The sequence below is a fragment of the Puma concolor genome, chromosome D1 (genome assembly GCF_028749965.1).
Source record: "Puma concolor isolate L17-30 chromosome D1, mPumCon1.1.hap2, whole genome shotgun sequence".
In the NCBI taxonomy this organism is placed as follows: domain Eukaryota; kingdom Metazoa; phylum Chordata; class Mammalia; order Carnivora; family Felidae; genus Puma; species Puma concolor.
This window is the reverse complement of record NC_141676.1, coordinates 73056031-73076779: the sequence shown is the minus strand read 5'-3', so window position 1 is coordinate 73076779 and position 20749 is coordinate 73056031. Positions and strand designations below refer to the sequence as shown.

Genomic DNA, 20749 nt, shown 5'->3' with positions numbered 1-20749 from the left:
TTTCTGGACATTATATGGATACAGTACTCATTTGTATTCCCATGTTATGATATCAAAGTGAACTAGCTTAAGTACAACAGCCAATACTCCGAGCCTAACAAGAGGATGGGAAAAACCTTCTGGATTTGCAAGAATGGCACTGAACACTTACTTACCTTTTCTGGAGAGATTAACTCAAAAAAATAAAAAGACACCATAACAATAATTGAATCTGGCAAGAATCATCAGTAGATGCTAAAATAACTAAGACTTTGGGAAGAGAGTATTTGTATACCAACAAAGTTCTACTAAAAATATTGTTCCTAAATGCAAAAGAGAAAATAGTACCTTTTCAAGGTAAATATTTAGCAGATACATTAACCAGGTAACCAAACCATGGCCATGAATTTCACGCATTTATAGATGTGGACCACTTAAGGACTATGGCACACCTGTAGTATCCCTCCCAGAAACATTTAATCTGCAAGTAACCATGGCGGAAAGTTAGACAAATACATTTACGAGACATTACACAAAACAATCCTGGATTATTCAAATAATCTTAGTTTCTTAGGAGAAAATGTTTCGAAATGATTATACAGGAGGTGACTAAAATATGAAAATTAACTAGGATGGGGCATCTTTGACCCGTTCCTAGATTAAAAAACCTACCAGCCAATAAGGACATTTTTGGGACATGCAGGGACATGATAAAAATAAGGGGGTCTTTCCATTTCAGCTTAGAAATGTAGAGAGCTGGAAAGCTGGTTGCCACCCTCCTACCACAAGAAAAAATGCTAGACAAATGAAACATTAATGACCTGTGTTGAAACTGTTAGAGAATTGAGGTAGCGAGTCAAACAGCAAAGATAGATTCTGCATAGAGAGCACAAGGAAAGAGCAAAACAGGACCTGTTCATGTTTATCTGGGGCAGATTCCACCGGAGCCCATAGAAATCTCTGTGAAGATAAAGTAGTTTAATTAGCTGCTAAAAACCAAGTGTGAGCAAGGATAAGTGTGCAAAGCCCCTTAAGATCATAGACAGATATTTGTAGGGAGCAATACAGCTAGAGAGATGAAAGAGATAGGGTCTCCTTGGGAAGAGGACCTAGAGCCAAACCAAGAAGTAAACAGAATATCTTTCAAGTAGTACTCCTCAACTGAGGGCTCCCCTGACTCAACTGGGGAAATTTGGCACTATCTAGAGACAATTTTGGTTGTCACAACTTGAGGCATATTACTGGCATTTAATGGGTAGAGGCCACAAATCCCTTTAAATACCCCATAATGCACAACACAAGAAAGATAACTCTTACAGCAAAGAGTTAGCCAATTTGCTAACTGTGTGAAGATGAGAAGACCTCTATTAGAGGCACTGGAGGTCTCTGGAACCCATAGCATTAACACAGTCTTACTTTGGTAACCATAGCCATAACAAACTTCAAACCCATGTCAAATATAGACTAGATTAACACAAATCATCATACTAAAGGCCTGGCAGAAGAAACTGTGCTCCCCAAAAAACATGAAAAAGACTTACAGTATCTACTGTCATAGCACAGTATCTCCTGAATATATATAAGGTATTCAACAAAAAATGATGAGGCATATCAAAAGGAAAAAAAAATCTACCTGAACTGACAAAGCACTCCTCATAGCCAGCCTTAGATACAACACAGATGTTAGACCTATGAAATGAGGACTTTAGAATAACTATGATTAGTATATTAAAGTCTTTGATGAAATATGTAGACATCATGCAAGAATCATGGGTAATTTCAGGAGAGACAAAAACTCTAAGGCAGACTCAGATAAGCCAGGAACAAAATCTGTAGAAAATGTCATTGTCAGGCCTCATAGTACATGTAATACAGTCAAGGAAAGTATGAGTGACCACAAAAATAGGCGAATACAAAACGAACAAAGAAAACACAAAGAGGAAGTAACATGAGTGGAAAATAAAAACTGAACGAGCAAAGAGCAGTATTACAATATTAAAAGACATAATATATGTGTAATTGAATTTCCAGAAAGACCAAGAGAAAGAAAATGGCAGAAGAAACATTTAAAGAAATAATTTTAGAAAAATTTCCAAAATTTGTTAAAGTCATCAAAAAAAGATCCATGATATTCAGAAAATATCAACCAGAAAAAAATAAAAACTGAACTAACCAACACAAAAACCCCACACCTTGGCAAGTCATATTCAAACTGATTGAAAGTAATAACAAGGAGAAAGTCTTGAAGGCAACCACTGTATTAGGAGGGGAAAAAAATTACATACAGAGGAATAAAAAATAAGAATTATAACAATAAGTTTTCCAGAAACTATGCAACAAAGAAGACAATGGAATGATATCTTTAAAGCATGGAAAGAAAATAAGAGTCAACACCCAATTCTATATCCAGTGAAAATATCCTTCGAAAATAGAAGATATTTTCTATTCCAAACAAAGAAAAACAGAGGGAATTTGGGGCCAGTGGATCAAATGTACAAAAAAAAAAAAAAAAAAATACACACAAAATTCTTCAGAGGAAAGCAGATCATGTGTGTGTGTGTATGGGGGGGGGGAACTTGGATCTACACAAAGAAATGGAGGACACTGGAAATGCAATAAATAATGATGAAATGTAAGGTATTATCATATTTTCTTTAATGATAACTAAGTGCTTAAAGAAACAGTAGCCACAATGTACTATGTGTTTATGACATATGTAAAAGTGAAATGACAACGACATAAGACACAGGAAAGAGAAATTAGGACAATGATAAGCTTTTGACATCACATCTGAAGAGGTACAGTATTACTGAAGGGGGGGTAAAATCACTTAAAGATGTCTGTAGGAATACCTTGGAAATATTGCAGGTTTGGATCTGAACCACTGCCATAAAACAAATATTGCAATAGAGTTGAGTCAAATGAATTTTTTAGTTCTCCAGTGCATATAAAAGTTAGGTTTACACTATACTGTAGTCTATTAAGTGTGTGATAGTATTGTGTCTAAAAAAAACCTACATACTTCTTTAAAATTTTTTTTTTATTTTTATATAAATTTTTTTTTTCAACGTTTATTTATTTTTGGGGCAGAGAGAGACAGAGCATGAACGGGGGAGGGGCAGAGAGAGAGGGAGACACAGAATCGGAAACAGGCTCCAGGCTCTGAGCCGTCCGCCCAGAGCCTGACGCGGGGCTCGAACTCACGGACCACGAGATCGTGACCTGGCTGAAGTCGGACGCTTAACCGACTGCGCCACCCAGGCGCCCCTAAAATTTTTTAAAAATATTTATTTATCTTTGAGAAAGAAAGACAGAGCACGAGAAGGGGAGGGGCAGAGAGAGAGGGAGACACAGAACCCTAAGTAGGCTCCAGGCTCTGAGCTGTCAGCATGGAGCCCAACATGGGGCTCAAACTCACAAAATGTGAGATCATGACCTGAGCTGAAGTCGGACATTTAACTAACTGAGCAACCCAGGTGCCACCCAAAACCTACATACTTTAATTAAAAACTACTTTATTACTGAAAAATGCTAACCATTATCAGACCTTGCAGCGAGTCATATTCTCTGATCACAGATCACCATAACAAATATAATAGTAATAAGAAAACTAGAAACATTTTGAGAATTACTAAAATGTGATAGAGACATGAGGTGAGAAGACGCTACTGGAAAAATGGTGCCGATAGACTTGCTCGACAAAGTGTTGCCACAAACCTTCAATTTGTAAAAAATCTCTGTATCTGTGTAGCACTATAAAATGAGGTATGCCTGTATTTTAAACTCTAAGACACTAAAAATAATGAAAATAGAGGTATAAATAATGAGTGAGTCACTTGAAGAAATAAAATGAAACTTGAAAAGTAGAGGCATAGACTTCCAGTTTCTGGTGCAACATGTGAGAAGCTCAGAAATCACACTGTGTCCTAACAAATAAAAATCTGAAAAACTGAAATATCAACAACTCTTAAATTCATCAAAGAATTTGCCTGAGGTCAGAGGGCAAAGTGCTGCTCCCCCCAATTGGAGAGGGTTGCATAGGTAGATACAGAGAGTCTCAATTTACCATAGCAGAATTGTCCATGGGACATGGTGCTGGGGTAGGAAACCTGTACTGTAGTTGATGAATGGCTGGAGGCTCAGTGTGGACAAGTCTGAGAGTTAACAACTCCAGGGGGACTCACTCATAGGAAGGACCCACAATTTTATGAGTTTCACCTGTAGGAACTTTACCAGGTCCTCACAGTGAATATTGGGGGAAAAAAATCGCTGCTGCTCTGGCAGGAGGAGGGTAAAACTAATCATTTTGAAATATGTCAGAAAATTCTGTTCTTCTTAAAGAGGATTGTCCTTAAAAAGGATTGTCCTCCTTAAAAAGGAGAAACTATTTAACCAGAGCCAACTTCCCTGGGAAAGGGACTACCTAACTCCAGCCCCTCTAGACACTGTTGTGTTAAACCCAAGAGGTGGGGGACTGAGAAGCACTGCTGACCTCCAGGTCACAGGGACACAGGGACCAGGGACACAGGATCACTAAAAGACAGACCTAATCATAGCGCTATAGAATCCATCTTCTTCACCCACCCCCTTACTACCACATTACTGAAGGCCTATTTACCGCAATCCCTTGTGTCCAGTGTATCATGTTTGCTTCTCATCAAGAAACTACAACTAACAAACTAGCATAAAACAGCTTGAAGAGATGGAAGAAGCATTGGAATCAGAGTCCTGTATGGCAAGAATGGTGGAAATATCAGATTACAAAATTAAATTCTAAAACCTATGATTAATATGCTAAGAGTTTAATGGGAACAGTAGACAACATACAAGAACAGACACATAATGAAGCAGGGGGATGAAAATACTAAGAAAGTATTTCTAAAAATTCTAGAGCCAAAAAAATATAGTAACAAATTAAGAATGACTTTGATGGGCTCCGTAGTAAACTAGGTATGGTTGAGGAATTGGAGCTTGAGGATATCTCCATAGAAATATCAAAATTAAAAAACAAGGAGAAAAAGGAAAAAAAAAAACACCCTTAGAATATCAAATAACTGTAGGACAAGTACAAAAGGCATAATATACATGTAATGGGAATACCAGAAAGAGAAGAAAGAAAGAAACAAACAATATTTGAATACTGATGGAGAATTTCCCCAAAGAAATGTTAGACACAAAACCACACATCAGGAAACTCAGAGAACACCAAGTGGAATAAATACTAAAATTATAATACTTAATCTTTAAAAAATCAAATAGAAAGAAAAAATCTTGAAGGAAGTCAGAGGAAAAAATGCCTTGCTGACAGAGAATCAAAGATAAGAAATCCATCTGACTTTTCATCAGGAGCCATGTAGGCAAGAAAAGAGTAGAATGAAATATTTAAAGCATGAGAGAAAATAAACACTGACCTAGAAAGATTCTTTAAAAGTAAAGGAGAAGTAAAGAATTTCTCAGGTTAAAATACAATGGAAAGAATAAAAAGAAATTGAGAGGATATAGGACCAGGAACCCCACCTCATGAAAAATGTTAAAAGAAGTTCTTTAGCAGTACATGAGTGGCTCAGTCATTTAAACATCTGACTCCTGATTTTGGCTCAGGTCACAATCTCATGGTCATGAGATATAGCCCTGAATCAGGCTCTGCAGTGGAACCTGACTGGGATCTCTCTCTGTCCCCCCTCCCCTATTCACTCTCCCCTTTTCTCTCTCAAAATAAACAAACATTAAAAAAAAGATACTAGAGGGAGAAAAAGTTATACATACAGTAAACAGAAAGAAGGAACAAATAAAATTACAGCAGAAAGGAGTGAAATTGAAAACAGAAAGACAACTGAGAAAATAATTGAATCCAAAAATCAAACAAAAACTTTACAACAAAAGAAAACTAAATTCTTATATCCCCCTTGAACATAAAGGCAAAAATCCTCAACAAAACATTTTCAAAAAATCCAACAATATTTAAAAAGATAATATAGCATGTTGAAATTTCTTTATTCAAGAAAACATGAGGTTACTTCAACATTTCAAATATAATCCATGTAAATTACCTTATTAATTTGCTAAAGAAGGAAAAACATATTAATAGAAGCAGAAAAAGCATCCAGCAAAATACAACATCCATTCATGATAATAAGTTCCAGTAACCTAGGAACAGAAAGGACCTTCCTTAACTCAATGAAGTGTGTCTATGAAAAAATCTCAAGTTGACAACATTCTTAGTAATGAGAATCCAAATTCTTCTCTTCTAATTTTAGGATGATAGTAGATGTCTTCTCTCACAATTTCTATTCAACATTATACTGGAAGTCTTAGGTAGTGCAGCAAAACAAGAAAAAACAAAATGACAAACATTGGACACCTTGTGGGATCCTGGACCAGGGGACAGTGGGCAGGATGGAGGAGCATACTTGGCACAGCACTTGGAGGACATAGTGAAGAACTCTTCCACTGTTGGAGCACAGATTCACAAGGACTTAATCTGGGCTTCTGTGGGACCCTATCAGATGCACATGCTAGAGTCATATCTGTTCTAGCCTAGCAATCAGCAAGGTAACCTCATACCCCACATTCCTGTGGTGTGTCTCTGGAATCAGATAATGGGAGCACTACAATTCAGAAACATGACAGCATCACAGTGGCAGTGTGTGAAATGGCCTCTTAACATCTCCTGTCAGTTCTCCAACAGTTTGTCATAGGGACGGCATCTTACCTACATTAATTATCTTGTAGAACTATTAAAGTTCCAGTAGGCGGGTCATGTATATTATCTGCATTGAGTACTTTTCTATTCATTTTAGAGAAATGAATAGAAACACTCAATAGATGGATTTATCAAAATATTTAAGAAAGGACCATGTTTTGAAATAGCAGGTCCAGGTCACTTTGTATGTAGAATTTTGTTATGTCCAATAAATCTGATGGGAGGGGGAAAAAAAGAAAAACATTGGGAAGGAAAAAATAAAATGTATGTGTTCACAGGTGACATGATTATGAGTGTAGGAAATCCCAAAGACTTTACTAAAAATATCCTGGAACTCATAAGTGAGTTAGGCAAGGTGGCAGGATAAAAGGTCAATATATAAAAGTCATCTTGATTCCTACATATTTGCAGTGAAAAAGTTGTATATGAAAATTTTTTTAACAATCCATTTATAGCTTCAAAATTTGTATTTGAAAAATGTTAAAAGCCCTCATTTATAAAAGCTTCAAAAAGTGAATTAACTTGACACATAAATTCTAGAGATCATTACCAATACTTAAAATGTGTTAAAATGGTACATCTCATGTTAAGAGTTGTTACCAAAGTCAAAACTCAAAAACAAAAACAAGGGGCAAAAGAAACTTTCACAGATGATGGATGGACAGATTCATTACCATGATTTTGGTGAAGGTTTCATATCAGTTGTTATCAGTTGTTTGAAAAACTTCAAATTGCACATTTTTAGTATTTATAGGTTATTGTATGTCAAATATGTCCCAATAAAATTAACGTTTTTTTCCAGTTAGTTAACATACAATGTAGTATTGGTTTCAGATGTACAATTTAGTGATTCAACACTTCTATAAAATACTCAGTGGTCATTGAAATAAGTGCAATCCTTAATCACCATCACCTATTTAATGTATCTCCCAACCACCTCCCCTCTGATAACCATCAGTTTGTTCTCTATAATTAAGAGTCTGTTTTCTGGTTTGCCTCTCTGTCTGTCTCTCTCTTTTTTTCCCCCCTATGCTCCTTTGTTTTCTTTTTTTTTTTTAATTTAAAAATTTTTTTTTTCAACGTTTATTTATTTTTGGGACAGAGAGAGACAGAGCATGAACGGGGGAGGGGCAGAGAGAGAGGGAGACACAGAATCGGAGACAGGCTCCAGGCTCTGAGCCATCAGCCCAGAGCCCGACGCGGGGCTCGAACTCACGGACCGCGAGATCGTGACCTGGCTGAAGTCGGACGCTTAACCGAGTGCGCCACCCAGGCGCCCCTCCTTTGTTTTGTTTCTTAAATCCTACATATGAGTGAAATCATATGCTATACACCATACACAAAAATATATTCAAGATGAATTAAAGACCTGAATGTGAGACATGAAACCATTAAAATCCTAGAGGATAACACAGGAAGTAACCTCTTTGACATCGGCTGCAACAAGTTCTTACAAGATATGCCTCCTCAGGCAAGGAAAACAAAAGAAAAAATAAACTACTGGGACTTCATCAAAATAACAAGCTTCTGCACAGCAAAGGAAACAATCAACAAAACTAAAAGGCAACCTACAGAATGGGACAAGATATTTGGAAATGACATATCTGATAAAGGATTAGTATCCAAAATATATAAAGAACTTATACAACTCAACAACCAAAAAACAAAACAAAACAAAACAAAAACACAAAGAATTAAAAAATGGGCAGAAGACATCTGAATTATGAATAGACATTTTCCCAAAGAAGCCATACAGATGGCCAACAGACACATGAAAAAATGCTCAACATCACTCATCATCAGGGAAATGCAAATCAAAACTACAATGAGATGTCACCTCACACCTGTCAGAATAGCTAAGATTTTTTTTAAATTTTTTTTAAACGTTTATTTATTTTTGAGACAGAGAGAGACAGAGCATGAACAGGGGAGGGACAGAGAGAGAGAGGGAAACACAGAATCTGAAACAGGCTCCAGGTTCTGAGCTGTCAGCAAAGAGCCCATCGCGGGGCTTGAACTCATGAATGGCGAGATCATGACCTGAGCCGAAGTCGGACGCTTAACCAACTGAGCCACCCAGGCGCCCCAAGAATAGCTAAAATTAAAAACACAAGAAACAGTAAGTGTTGGTGAGGATGTGGGGAAAGGGGAACCCTCTTGCACTGTTGGTGGGAATGCCAACTGGTGCAGCCACTTCAGAAAACAGTATAGAGGTTCCTCAAAAAGTTAAAAATAGAACTACCTTATGATCCAGCAATTGCACTACTAGGTATTTATTCAAAAGATACAAAACTACAGATTTGAAGGGATAAATTCACCCTGATATTTATAGCAGCATTGTCAACAATAGTCAAATTATGAAAAGAGCCCAAAAGTCCATTGACTGATGAACAGATAAAGAAAATGTGGTGTGTATACATATATATGTATAAACACACAGACACACACACACACACACACACACACACACACACACACAACGGAATATTACCCAAGCACTAAAAAAGAATGAAATCATCATTTGCAACACCATGGATGGAGCTAGAGAGTATTATGCTAAGAGAAATAAGTCAGAGAAAAACAACATTGTTAACTTTTAAGAAAATACATTAACTAGGTATAAACTTAAAACATATGCAGATCAGTACAGTGAAATCTATAAAGCAATGATGAAAGGAATAAGATCCAAATAAATGGAAAAATAAACTATGTTCATAGAATGGACAACCTATACAGTTATGACAATTCTCTCAATTTGATCTATAAATTCAGTGTAAGCTTTAACAAAATCCTAGAAAATTTTTTGTAGTTATAAATAAGCTGGCTCTAAAGTATATTATTGAAAAATTTATTTTAATAGTTTTTAAAAATCAAGTGTATTATAGTACACCAAAGCAATAGAATAGCTTGAAACAATCTTAAAAATAAAAATATCCAAATACATGATTAGATTTCAAGAAGCACTAGAATTGCTCAGTAGTCAGGACAAGGACAATAACAATGTGGTATTGACAAAAAGATAGGCATAGGGATCATCAGAACCAGAGAGAAGGTGGAACAGAGACCTGCCCAGGAGGGTCAGCTGATTTGTCACAAAAGTATAAAGGCACTTCGATGGAGAAAGAACAACTTTAGATAAAACACCGAAAGCTCTGGGGCACCTGGATGGCTCAGTCGGTTAAACGCCTGACTCTTGATTTTGGCTCAGGTCATGATCTCTGGGTTCAGTTTGTGGGACTGAGCCCTGTGTTGGACTCCGCACTGACAGTGTGGAGGCTGCTTTGGGATTCTCTGTCTCCCTCTGTCCTTCCCCTGCTCATGCTCTTTCTCTCTCAAAATAAACAAACATGTATAAATAAATAAATAAAGTCACCTCTCTTTAAAAAAAAAAAAGCTCACTTCATGAAAGGAAATTGTTAAATCTGACTTTATACAAAATAAGAACTTTTGCTTTCTGAAAGATATCATTGTAAGAATATAAACCAAGACACATCCTGTGAGAAAGTATTTGCAAACAACTGATAAAATATTTGTATTCAGGAGATACACACAAAAAACATTTAAAGCTCAAAAATAAGAAAGTAACTAACCCAATTTTTAAAATGGGCAAAAGATACAAACATTTCACCAAAGCAGATATCTGGATGGCACATAGGCATATGTAAATATTCTGAATCAGTAATAATCAGAGACATTGGAATTAAAACCATAATTACATATTATTATGTATCTAGTACAATGGCTAAAATAAAATAAAATAAAATAAAACTGATAACACCAAATGCTTGTGACAGTGCAGAGTGACAGGAACTCCCATTTAGTGCTGTTGAGAATGAACAGTACCAGTTACTTTGGAAGACAATTTGGCAGTTCTCCCTCCCCTCCTCCTCTCCTCCCTTCCTCCCTTCCTCCCCTCTGTGATTTACTTACAAAGAATAGAGTAGGGGAAGAGAAAAAATAACTCTACAGTAAGTAAAAATTACCTTCACCAAGTGATGAAAGTTAACTCATCAATGATAAAAGCCTGTTGATACCATATAGAGCATTATATGATGAGATGAAAAGGAACTTAAACTCTGTGGTATTCTTTCCCCAAACCCATAACCACAGCCTAATCATGAAATAAAAACTCAGACAAACCCCAATGTGAGGACACTCTTATAGTACACCTGGCCATCATACCTCAAAATTGTCAAGATCATTAAAAACAAGGAAAGATGGGACTGAGTAGGTTAAGCATCTGACTCTTGATTTGGCTCAGTTTATAATCTCAAGGTTAGTGAGATTGAGCCCTGTGTTGGCTCTATGTTGATGACACAGAGGCTGCTTGGGATTCTCTCTCCCTGCCCCCTCAAAATAAATAAATAAACTTAAAAGCAAAACAAAACAAAAAACAAAACAAGGAAAAACTGAGTAAATGCCACAGATCAGAAGACAATAGAGAGACCTAACATCTCAGTTTGGTATGGTACTCTGGATTGGATCCTAAAATAAATAAAGCATATTAATGGGGAAATTGATGAAAGCTAAATAAAGCCTGGAGTATAATTGATAGTAATGTACTAGCGTCAGTTTTTTCTTAGTTTTGTCACGTGCACCATGCCAATGTAAAACACTAACAATGGGGACAACTGGGTGCCGAGTTGTTCTGGGTTGAAGTGTCTCCTCTAAAGAAGAAATGTTGAAATCCCATTCCTCAGTACCTCAGAATGTGATCGTTTGGAAATAGGGTCTTTACAGAGAAAATCAAGTTAAAGAGAGGTCATTAGGGTAAGTCCTCACCCCACATTATACTGGCCTTACAAAAAGGTAAAATGTGATACAGGGACAAGCATGCACAGGGGGAGGTCAGCCATGTGAAGACCAAGGATTGAGGCAAGGATCTACACACCAGAATGCCAAAGATTGCCAGCCAACAGCAGAAGATAGGAGGATGCAACCAATAATTGTTCCCTATAGGTTTCAGAGGTAGCTTGGTCCTGTGAACACCTTGATTTCAGTTGCTCCAGAAGTGTAAGACGATATGATTCTCTTGCTCTAAGCCCCTCAGTTTGTGATATTTTGCTATGCCAGCCCTAGAAAACAAATTCAGGGGTGTACAAGAGCTCTCAGAAGTATCCATGTAATTTTTCTTCAAGTCCAAAATAGAAAGTTTATATAAAAGAAACAATAACAACAACAATAACAACAAACAACAACAACAACAACAAAAACACATTTCCATATGCCATCAGTGTATTATTTGAAAGCCAAAGTAAAGGTAACCATTTGCACTATGTTAAAGGAGAAGAAAGAAAGAAAAAGAGAAAGAAAAAAAATGTAGGCAAATTTATCAAAACATACGAAATCTGTATGGTGTAATCTATAAAGTCCTAATGAAAGAAATCAAAGAAGACCAAAATAAATGGAGAGAGAGATCTTTTTTTTCTTTTTTTTTGGGAGGGGGCGTGTAGTTGGAAGACTCAACATAGGAAACATGTCAATTCCTTTCAATTTGATCAATAGATATGACAATTCCTACAAAAGTCTCAGTAGGATGTTTGTAGTTTAGATAAGCTGCTATTAAAATTTATGTGGAAAGGCCAAGTAACTAAAAACAATAATAATTTTTGAAAAAAAAAGAATAAAGTTAGAACCATACTTTCTAATTTTATTTTTTTCATACTTTCTAATTTTAAAACTGACTATAAAGCTATGATAATCAAGAAAATGTAGTGTTAGTAAAGAGACACACACATAGATCAATGGAACAGAATAGAGTCCATAAACTGTAGTCCATAGACTCACACAAATATGGATGGTTGACTTTCAAACAAGGGTGTAAAATCAACTCAATGGAGATAGGTTTTTGCAACAAATGATGTTGGAATAATGGAGCATGCAAATACAAGAAAAACTTAACTTCCAACTGAGTTTACCTCTTATGTAAAAATTAATTCAAAATGAATCAGAGATGTAAAATGTAAAATTATTTTAAACATTTTTAGAAGATGTGGATTAAAAATCCTTGTGACTCTGATTTACACAAAGATTTCTTAGCTACAACACCAACATCATGTTCCATAAAAATAAATATTTGTAAATTATATACCTGATAAAGGATTTCTGTCCAAAAATCTGTTAAAAAATTTCAAACCTGAATAATCTGGCAACAAACCAATTAAAATGTAGGCAAAAGATTCAACAGACACTTCACCCCAGAAAATACACAATAGGCAGATAAGCCTAGAAAAGGATGCTAAACTTAGTTTACATCTAATTTACATCTAGTTTACATTAGCTAAACATCATATTAAGGAAATGCAAATGAAAACCACAATGAGATCCAACTACACACCCAGGGGAATAGCTAACATTAAAGTCAAACCAAAACAACAAAACAGACCCATGCCAGGCACTGCCAAGGATATGGAGGAAAAATCACACTACTGGACTCTGGACCTTACCAGTGAGTGTGGACTGAAGAGAGAGAAATTTGGCCCCACCCTCAGACAGTGGTGTTCTATTCTCATGGTCCCTGTGCCACCCATACACTGAAGGGACAATCAGGTTAGTTCCTGTGACCTCCAGCTCTCCTGTATCATGAAGGTTTTTGATGCTAGCTCAGAGACATGTCATTTATTTGCTAACATCTAGTGTCTACATTAAGAGTTTGTTCTAAAAGAGAAGACCCTGTCCTTGCCACGGTCCACTGGCTGTGTCCCTATATTCACCTCTCCTCTTGTTCTACTGAACCATGATGCCTGATAGAATCACACTGAAGTCCTTCTCCTTCAGTCCAGATCCCGGTGTAAATGTCTGGAGTGTCTCTACCCACATTCCAGGGCTCTGTTCTTGCTCTTCACATTCATGACATGAGATGAGTTGATCATCTAAATATCCCATAGTAAGAAATGGGAACTGCTGTTCTTGCGTGAGACCTAGCAATAAAAATGTAAGATCCTGGGGTGCCTGGGTGGCTCAGTCGGTTAAGCGTCCAACTTTGGCTCAGGTCATGATCTCGTGGTTCATGAGTTCAAGCCCCACATCAGGCTCTGTGCTGACAGCCTGGAGCCTGGAGGCTGCTTCAGATTCTTTGTCTCTCTCTCTCTCTCTCTCTCTGTCCCTCCCCTGCTTGCACTTTGTCTTGCTCTCACTCAAAAATAAATAAAAACATAAAAAAAAAAAGTAAGATCTTAAAGGGAGGAGGACAAGGCAAAAGGTGAGGGTTCTCAAAATGTTCAGTCCTATTCCTATGGCATGACTTCATTTCAAAATAGCTAGAGTGTGGGGTGTCTGGGTATTAAGCATCTGACTTTTGATTTCAGCTTGGGTCATGATCTCACGGTTCATGAAATTGAGCCCTGCATCAGTATCTGTGCTGACAACATGGAACCCGCTTGAGATTCTCTCTCCCTCCCTCTGCCCCCACCCCATTCTCTTTCTCTCTCAAAATAAATAAACTTAAAAAAAAAGCAAATAACTAGAATGAAGTTTCTTCTGTTCTGATTGATCCCACAAACATGTAAGGAGATCATGTCTAATAAGACAGGAGGTATGTGGGATTGTGTTAACAGGAAGAGAAGAAGAGGAAAGTAATGTCCAGGTAAATAAAAAAAACTGAGTGTGGGACAAGAGAAGCATCAGGACTAGCAAGGAACTTAGGGAAAGCAATGCCAAGGAGAAATGGAGTTCGAGCCAAAAAGGCTTCCAGTGACACTGTGGGCAGCTAGAGAGAAAAAAAGAGGTTCAAACAGCACCTACACAAAGTAAACTTCCCTTACTTTAACTGAACGTACACATGAATCCAGGAGGAAGACAATCCTTGGGGAACAGTGGCCAAGTTGTAGACGATATGACATGCTGATAGAGGAAGCAACAGACAACATTTCATGTATATTTCAAAATTACTCTCAGGTGGTATAAAATTCTATTTCATAGAATTGGCACAAAGCTTCTGCTGTTCATTAAGACCCAAAGGGGACAAGACAGTTGAGAGTAATATAGTGCCGTCATGGAGAGTGCAGTTCCTGAGACCCAGCTAATGAGTTTGAGTCCCAGACCCACTGCTTACCAGCCCAGACACCTGGAGACCCCTCAGTTACCTTGTTTGCAAAACAAAGTGTCTGTCTTGGGGGAGAAACTGGACCAGGGCCTTGCACAGGTGTTCACTAGCACTGTTGTTAACTACATGAACAGGATGACAACAAAAGAGAGAGGGAGCATCTGAGAGAAGGGCAAAAAGAGAGGGATGAGAGGAAAAGTAGAGACTTAAGTAGGGAACAATAAAAATCTAGCATAAGATTGAGAGAAAATCCGCGTTTGAGACAGTAATAAGTGAAAGGGCCAGGAAAAACCCTATAAGGTTTTTTAACTTTAAAATTGGTAAGGGAAAACTGATGTTGGAAAACAGACACATTGGATGTAATCCAGGGTGGAGATTTCATACGTTTCTCACACTCAGGGTTCCAAGACACCCCCCCCCCACCACCATGGTCATGTCCCACAATAGTAACACGTCTCAAGTGTCACTACCTGCAGCACCCCAACCTGGCAAAAATCACAGCAGAGAATGGGCAAAGGTCTCAGCTAACAAACTCACAATCTGAAAGCTGGGGTTTAGACAGTGTGACCGCTTTCATTTACCTCTCAACGTGTGGGTTGGGGCACAATGCTACCTTGGGCTCCTACAACCCCTAGAATGAATCCATAATTGCTCCCTCATGCTCTGGAGCTTTCCTGTGGCTCCTTTAAAAAGAGTCACAGAGGGTGTCAGCTGCCTTTAGATATAGTTGAGATCAGGTACTCCTGTCAGGTTCATAGTGGAGCCACAGAAGGACAGGAAAATTAATGGGGCTGTCTGAGGACTCTAGGCATCGTAAAGCATGGAGAAGTGAGTTCATGAGTCCTGGGATCCTCTTTATCACCAAGCACCCAGTTAAGCACACATCCAGGACTCAATGTTCCCATTGTTTAATGAAGCCATAGCTCGTCAGGTGCCTTGGAATATAGCTCCCTAGATTAGGGAGGTCTGGATGTAGATTAGTCCCTGTTCCAGCTTTGAGAGCAAGCACCTGACATACAGAACAGAGCTCCTCATAGGTTCCTGCCCCCCCTTCCTCGTTTTCTGGGAGATGCGGCCCCCACAGCATGAGTGTAATATTCCTAAGTGGAGTACTAATCATACACTCTCAGGCTCCATCTTAGTTTTCCTGAAAATAGGCATTTAAGCAACCTCCTAGGGTCAAAGGTTCTAGGGAGGGAACTTCTCTCCTCTGTCCCTCAGAGAGAAGTAGTAGCCTCTCAAAAGCAGGGAGGGAACGGCAACAAAAGGAAATGGGATGAATTGCCTCCCTTATAGCAACTGATTTATATAAACCAAAGCTGTGAAAGGTAACAGTCAAAATAACCATCTGTACTGTTCCTCTTAAAGCCACTAAGGGACAGTTTTCTTCAATATTCACTTCTGCTTAGCCCAGCCTTTACTTCAAATCAGCTTCTCACAATGATGAAAGGTAAGAAAGAGAGAACCCTGGATCTCATTCAGCCTTGAAAAACATGGCCTTTTTCTCGCTTTTTTTCTCCAGGTTCAAGAACTCCTCAAAAATTACAAATCTTTTGGGAGGGATGGGAATATCTGTCTTTGTTCTCTCTCCTCACATGCATGCGCACACTCACACACTCACTCTCAGACTTTTTCAAGAGGAAATACACATTGCTGTGATTAGGGAATAGTGAAATATATTTCAAAACATTATTTATCCCCTAGAAATTTTTGTCATTCTGCATTTTCCCAAGGAGGCTAGCAAAAAAGTGCAACCGATTTCACAGCATGGGGATATTCTCTCACTCTCTGTGCCCCTCAGTCCCTCTCTCAATATATATAAAAACAATCTTACCAACCAATCCCAATTTTTTGGTTAATTTCCTTAATAACATTTCCTCTCAATGGATCACAAAATTTAAAAAATTACTTCCAAATATTAACAAAATTATTAAAAACTTTCTGTATTATAGGTTACTGTGATTTAATGTGATTTCCTCTTGTTGCATGTTTTATGAACTTTTTGCAAGTAGCAAAAATATGTGTGCACAGTTGTGTTAGGAGACAGAAGGTAGACCGCTATCTCTACAGTATTCATAGACCTTTGCGGGACTAATATGAAGCCTCCTTCATTAGCAGAAATGAAACTCAGAACCTGGCAAGGTGTTCTGGAGGCAGGTCTCCAGGTGCAGAAGGTAGTTCTCTGGTTCTATTCTTTGAAGGCGTTCGGGATCACCACTGTCACCACTGAGGTGGCCATGGGTGTGTGTGTTCCACACTAATATGCTTATTGAAGTTGGTCCCATTTCTTTTCAAACAGGGGATGGAGATGAGGCTAGAAGTTTGATTAAAGGCTTCAGGAAAACTACACAGAAAGACAAGCAAATAGTAACCAGAAGCAAGGTAATCTTGTGTTACACAACTCAACTTTTCTCACCTTCTTGTCGGTCTTCTCTGGGAAGCTCCCTTGCCTGTTCCTGTCTGCCCCCACCACCCAGAACCGATGTTCTGTATCTCTACCTAAACTGTCCAGGTTCAGGAAGAGGAGGATTTGGGTGGGAGAGGGCAAGAGAAGCTTCCCTTCTCATATGTGCTGTTTCCTTTCTGAGCAAGAACCCTTCTCGGCAATTACCATCAAGACTGCTTTAACCTAGGAGGTGGATCAGAATCACCTGCAGGGCTTGTTAGAACACAGACTTCTGGGCCTCCATCACAGAGATTCTTGATTCAGTAGGTCTGGGGTGTGGCTGGAGAGTTTGCCTGTCTAACAAGTTGGAAGATGCTGGTGTTGGTGCTGATTTAATGTAATTGATGTCTGAGAACCTCTAACTTAGGCCAATATTCATTAATAATATGCTTTTAGAGTATACCTCGGAAAGCACAGGGATGGAAGTTCAGGCTGGGGATCTGTTGCTGTGGCTTCTTGAAGTCTATGTTGGGGAGAAGAGAGAGGAGGGAAATGTAGGCCCTTTTGCCTATGTGGCCCCAGTGCCTTAGGAGGGGTGCAGGATGGCTTCTATGCAGCACCCTTGGAAAAGAAATTCTGCATTTCTTAAAATGTCAACATAAATTTATCGGAGAACCAGAAATTCACCAATTTGACCCGTCCTCCACCCACCCCCTCTCTGGTAACCATCAGTTTATTTTCTATACTGAAGAGTCTGTTTCTTGTTTGCCTCTCTCTCTGTCTCTTTTCTTTTCTCCCTTTGCTTGTTTGTTTTGTTTCTTAAATTCCACATATGAGTGAGATTCAAGAAACAAGTTATTTGAAAGTAGATAAAGTTCAATAGTATGAAATAGTCCAGAGTAAAAATAAATAAATAAATCAGGAAATCTCATGTGTGTTTCCTTCAAAGCATGGCCTTCAGTAGAAACTGTGTGATCTCTTAGCATTTTTTTTAGAAGGCTTTTAAAACTTCATTTGTAGGTAGTAAATTGGAGAGAACAAGACATGCCACGATAAATGACATTTTGTGATTGAGAGAAGGGTATTTTTCAGGGAATATAAAAAAAAATCAATCAATCAAACAAACAAACCAAAAATGCCTGGATAGTCCACTTCCCAAATCTCACAATCTAGAGTGCAAGTAGAACATAGGGTAAGAAATGGAGCATATGGCAAACAGTAAGCAAAGGCTATGAAAATCAGTGCTTGGAATTAGTAAAACACAAATAATTCTGTTCAAAATATTAATTAAACCAGTGGCATTTAGGCAAGCTTTTAATATGCTGGAGATGTGCAGCAGACACTGATTCTAGATGACAGAACATTTGTAAGTGGTTGTGAGTAAATTTTTATTATTTATTTAACTTTGGTGCTTGCCAGACGGGCTTTGAAAATTATTGCAGCAAACTTTGTTCTAAAAGGACCCTTTTGGGGCTCCTGAGTGGCTCAGTTGGTTAAGCATTTGACTCTTGATTTTGGCTCAGGTCATGATCTCACAGGTAATGAGATTGAGCCCCAAGTCAGGCTCTGTGCTGAAAGTGTGGAGCCTCCTTGGGATCCTCTCTCTCTCTCTCTCTCTCTCTCTTTCTCTCTCTCTCTCTCTCTTTCAACCTCTGCCCCTCCCCTGCTCTCTCTCTCTCTCTCAAAGCAAATAAATAACCTTGAAAATAAAATAGGTGTGCTTGGGTGGCTCAGTCAGTTGAGCATCCGACTTTGGCTCAGGTCATGATCTCATGATGGAGAGTTTGAGCCCTGCATTGGGCTCACTGCTGTCATTGTGCAGCCCACTTTGGATCATCTGCCCCCCTCTCTTCCAACCCCTCCCCCACTCGCTCATGCTCTCTCTCTCTTTCTTTCTCAAAAATAAATAAATATTTGAAGCAAAAATAAATATTTAAAGCAAAAATAAATAAAATAAAATAAAGTAAAATAAAATAAAATAAAATAAAATAAAATAAAATAAAATAAAATAAAATAAAAGAAATAACCTTGTTGGCATCACATGTCTTGCCACTTTAGGCTGTGCCTCCCTGAAGGACAACAGGCTGTTGTGATTCACAGTACCCTGATCTGAAGAATCTGAAAAGGCCATTAAAATTGGAAAAGTGTTTCTTTTAAGAATGACTTTTTGGTAAACTTTCTAGTGATTACAATCTTTTTTTTTAATACATATTCCCACACCCATTTCTTTGGAAAGCCCTAAGACACTGGATTTCTTTGTGATGTCCTCAGAAGTCTGTCCCTAATGATTAGATTAACACAATAAAGCTGTTCTCTGAAAATATCTTCAAATACTTTCCTGTGATTTCACACCTAAAATCAATGACTACCACGAATGGATTAGCATTATTATTTAACAGTAGATGAAATGTGCTGCCAAGCAGGCAGTAGACAGAGACTTTAAACGCAGATTACTAAGTGAGGGAAGGCAATCTGAAAAGGCTTATGTTAATTGGAATTAACATCAATGGATTCAGTTTACCAGTTATGAAATACATATTTCATCTTAGACAAAAAGAGGATAAATGGGGGCTATTATTTAGAAGAGACACTAGTAAATAATGACAAGAAGTTTGAAAATTAAATAATAGAGGGGTGCCTGGGTGATTCAGTCAGTTGAACATCTGACTTTGGCTCAGGCCATGATCTCATGGTTCGTGAGTTTGAGCCCTGTGTTGGGCTCTGTGCTGACAGCTCAGAACCTGAAGCCTGCTTCATATTCTCCATCTCCCTCTCTCTCTGCCCCTCCCCTGCTTGTACTCTGTCTCTCTTTCTCAAAGATAAATCATCATAAAAAAATAAAAAATGAAATAATAGAAAACACTCAGTGAAAGAAACCTTGGTTTGTTCTCAAACAAAAATTTAAGTGAAAAGTTCCAGTGTGTTTGGAGGGACAATATACAATAAAAAAAAAATCCAATTCAGGGGTGCCTGGGTGGCTCAGTCAGTTAAGAGTCCAACTCTTGGTTTGGGCTCAGGTCATGATCTCATGGTTTCGGGATTTCAAGCCCTGTATTGGGCACTGTGCTGACAGTGCGAAGCCTACTTAGGATTCTCTCTCTCTCTCTCTCTCTCTCTCTCTCTCTCTCTCTCTCTCCCTCCCTCTCTCTGGCTCTCCCCCACTCAGGCTGCTTCTGTCTGTCTCAAAAATGAAAAAAAAAAAAAACAGTTCAATAATATGTACTAAATCTAAACATTTAGACAACTGGAAGCTTCAGAATTAAAAGAAACATTGGAGATCATTGACATATACACATTTACATGAAGCAGTAAACATTTATCTCAGCTATGGATAAGTCAAGTGCACAGGAAGTTCAGCAAGGGCGTCAGGGAATTGAAGGACTCAGTTAATGAGATTAAGCTTATTATCAGACACCAAATCACATTATTGTCAAACATAGGCTGGTCATTTTCTTTTTTTTTTTTTTTTTTTTAATTTTTTTTTTTCAACGTTTATTTATTTTTGGGACAGAGAGAGACAGAGCATGAACGGGGGAGGGGCAGAGAGAGAGAGAGACACAGAATCGGAAACAGGCTCCAGGCTCTGAGCCATCAGCCCAGAGCCCGACGCGGGGCTCGAACTCACGGACCGCGAGAT

General features: G+C 38.2%; 1 long non-coding RNA gene and 1 pseudogene across 1 annotated transcript in view; both read left to right on the top strand.

Moving 5' to 3' along the window:
* The window catches only part of LOC147576806 (uncharacterized), an 859087-nt gene that overhangs the window by 151280 nt on the left and 687058 nt on the right, over positions 1 to 20749 (top strand). The window lies entirely within an intron of this gene.
* On the top strand, positions 473 to 6643 carry LOC147576809 (ragulator complex protein LAMTOR5 pseudogene; annotated as a pseudogene).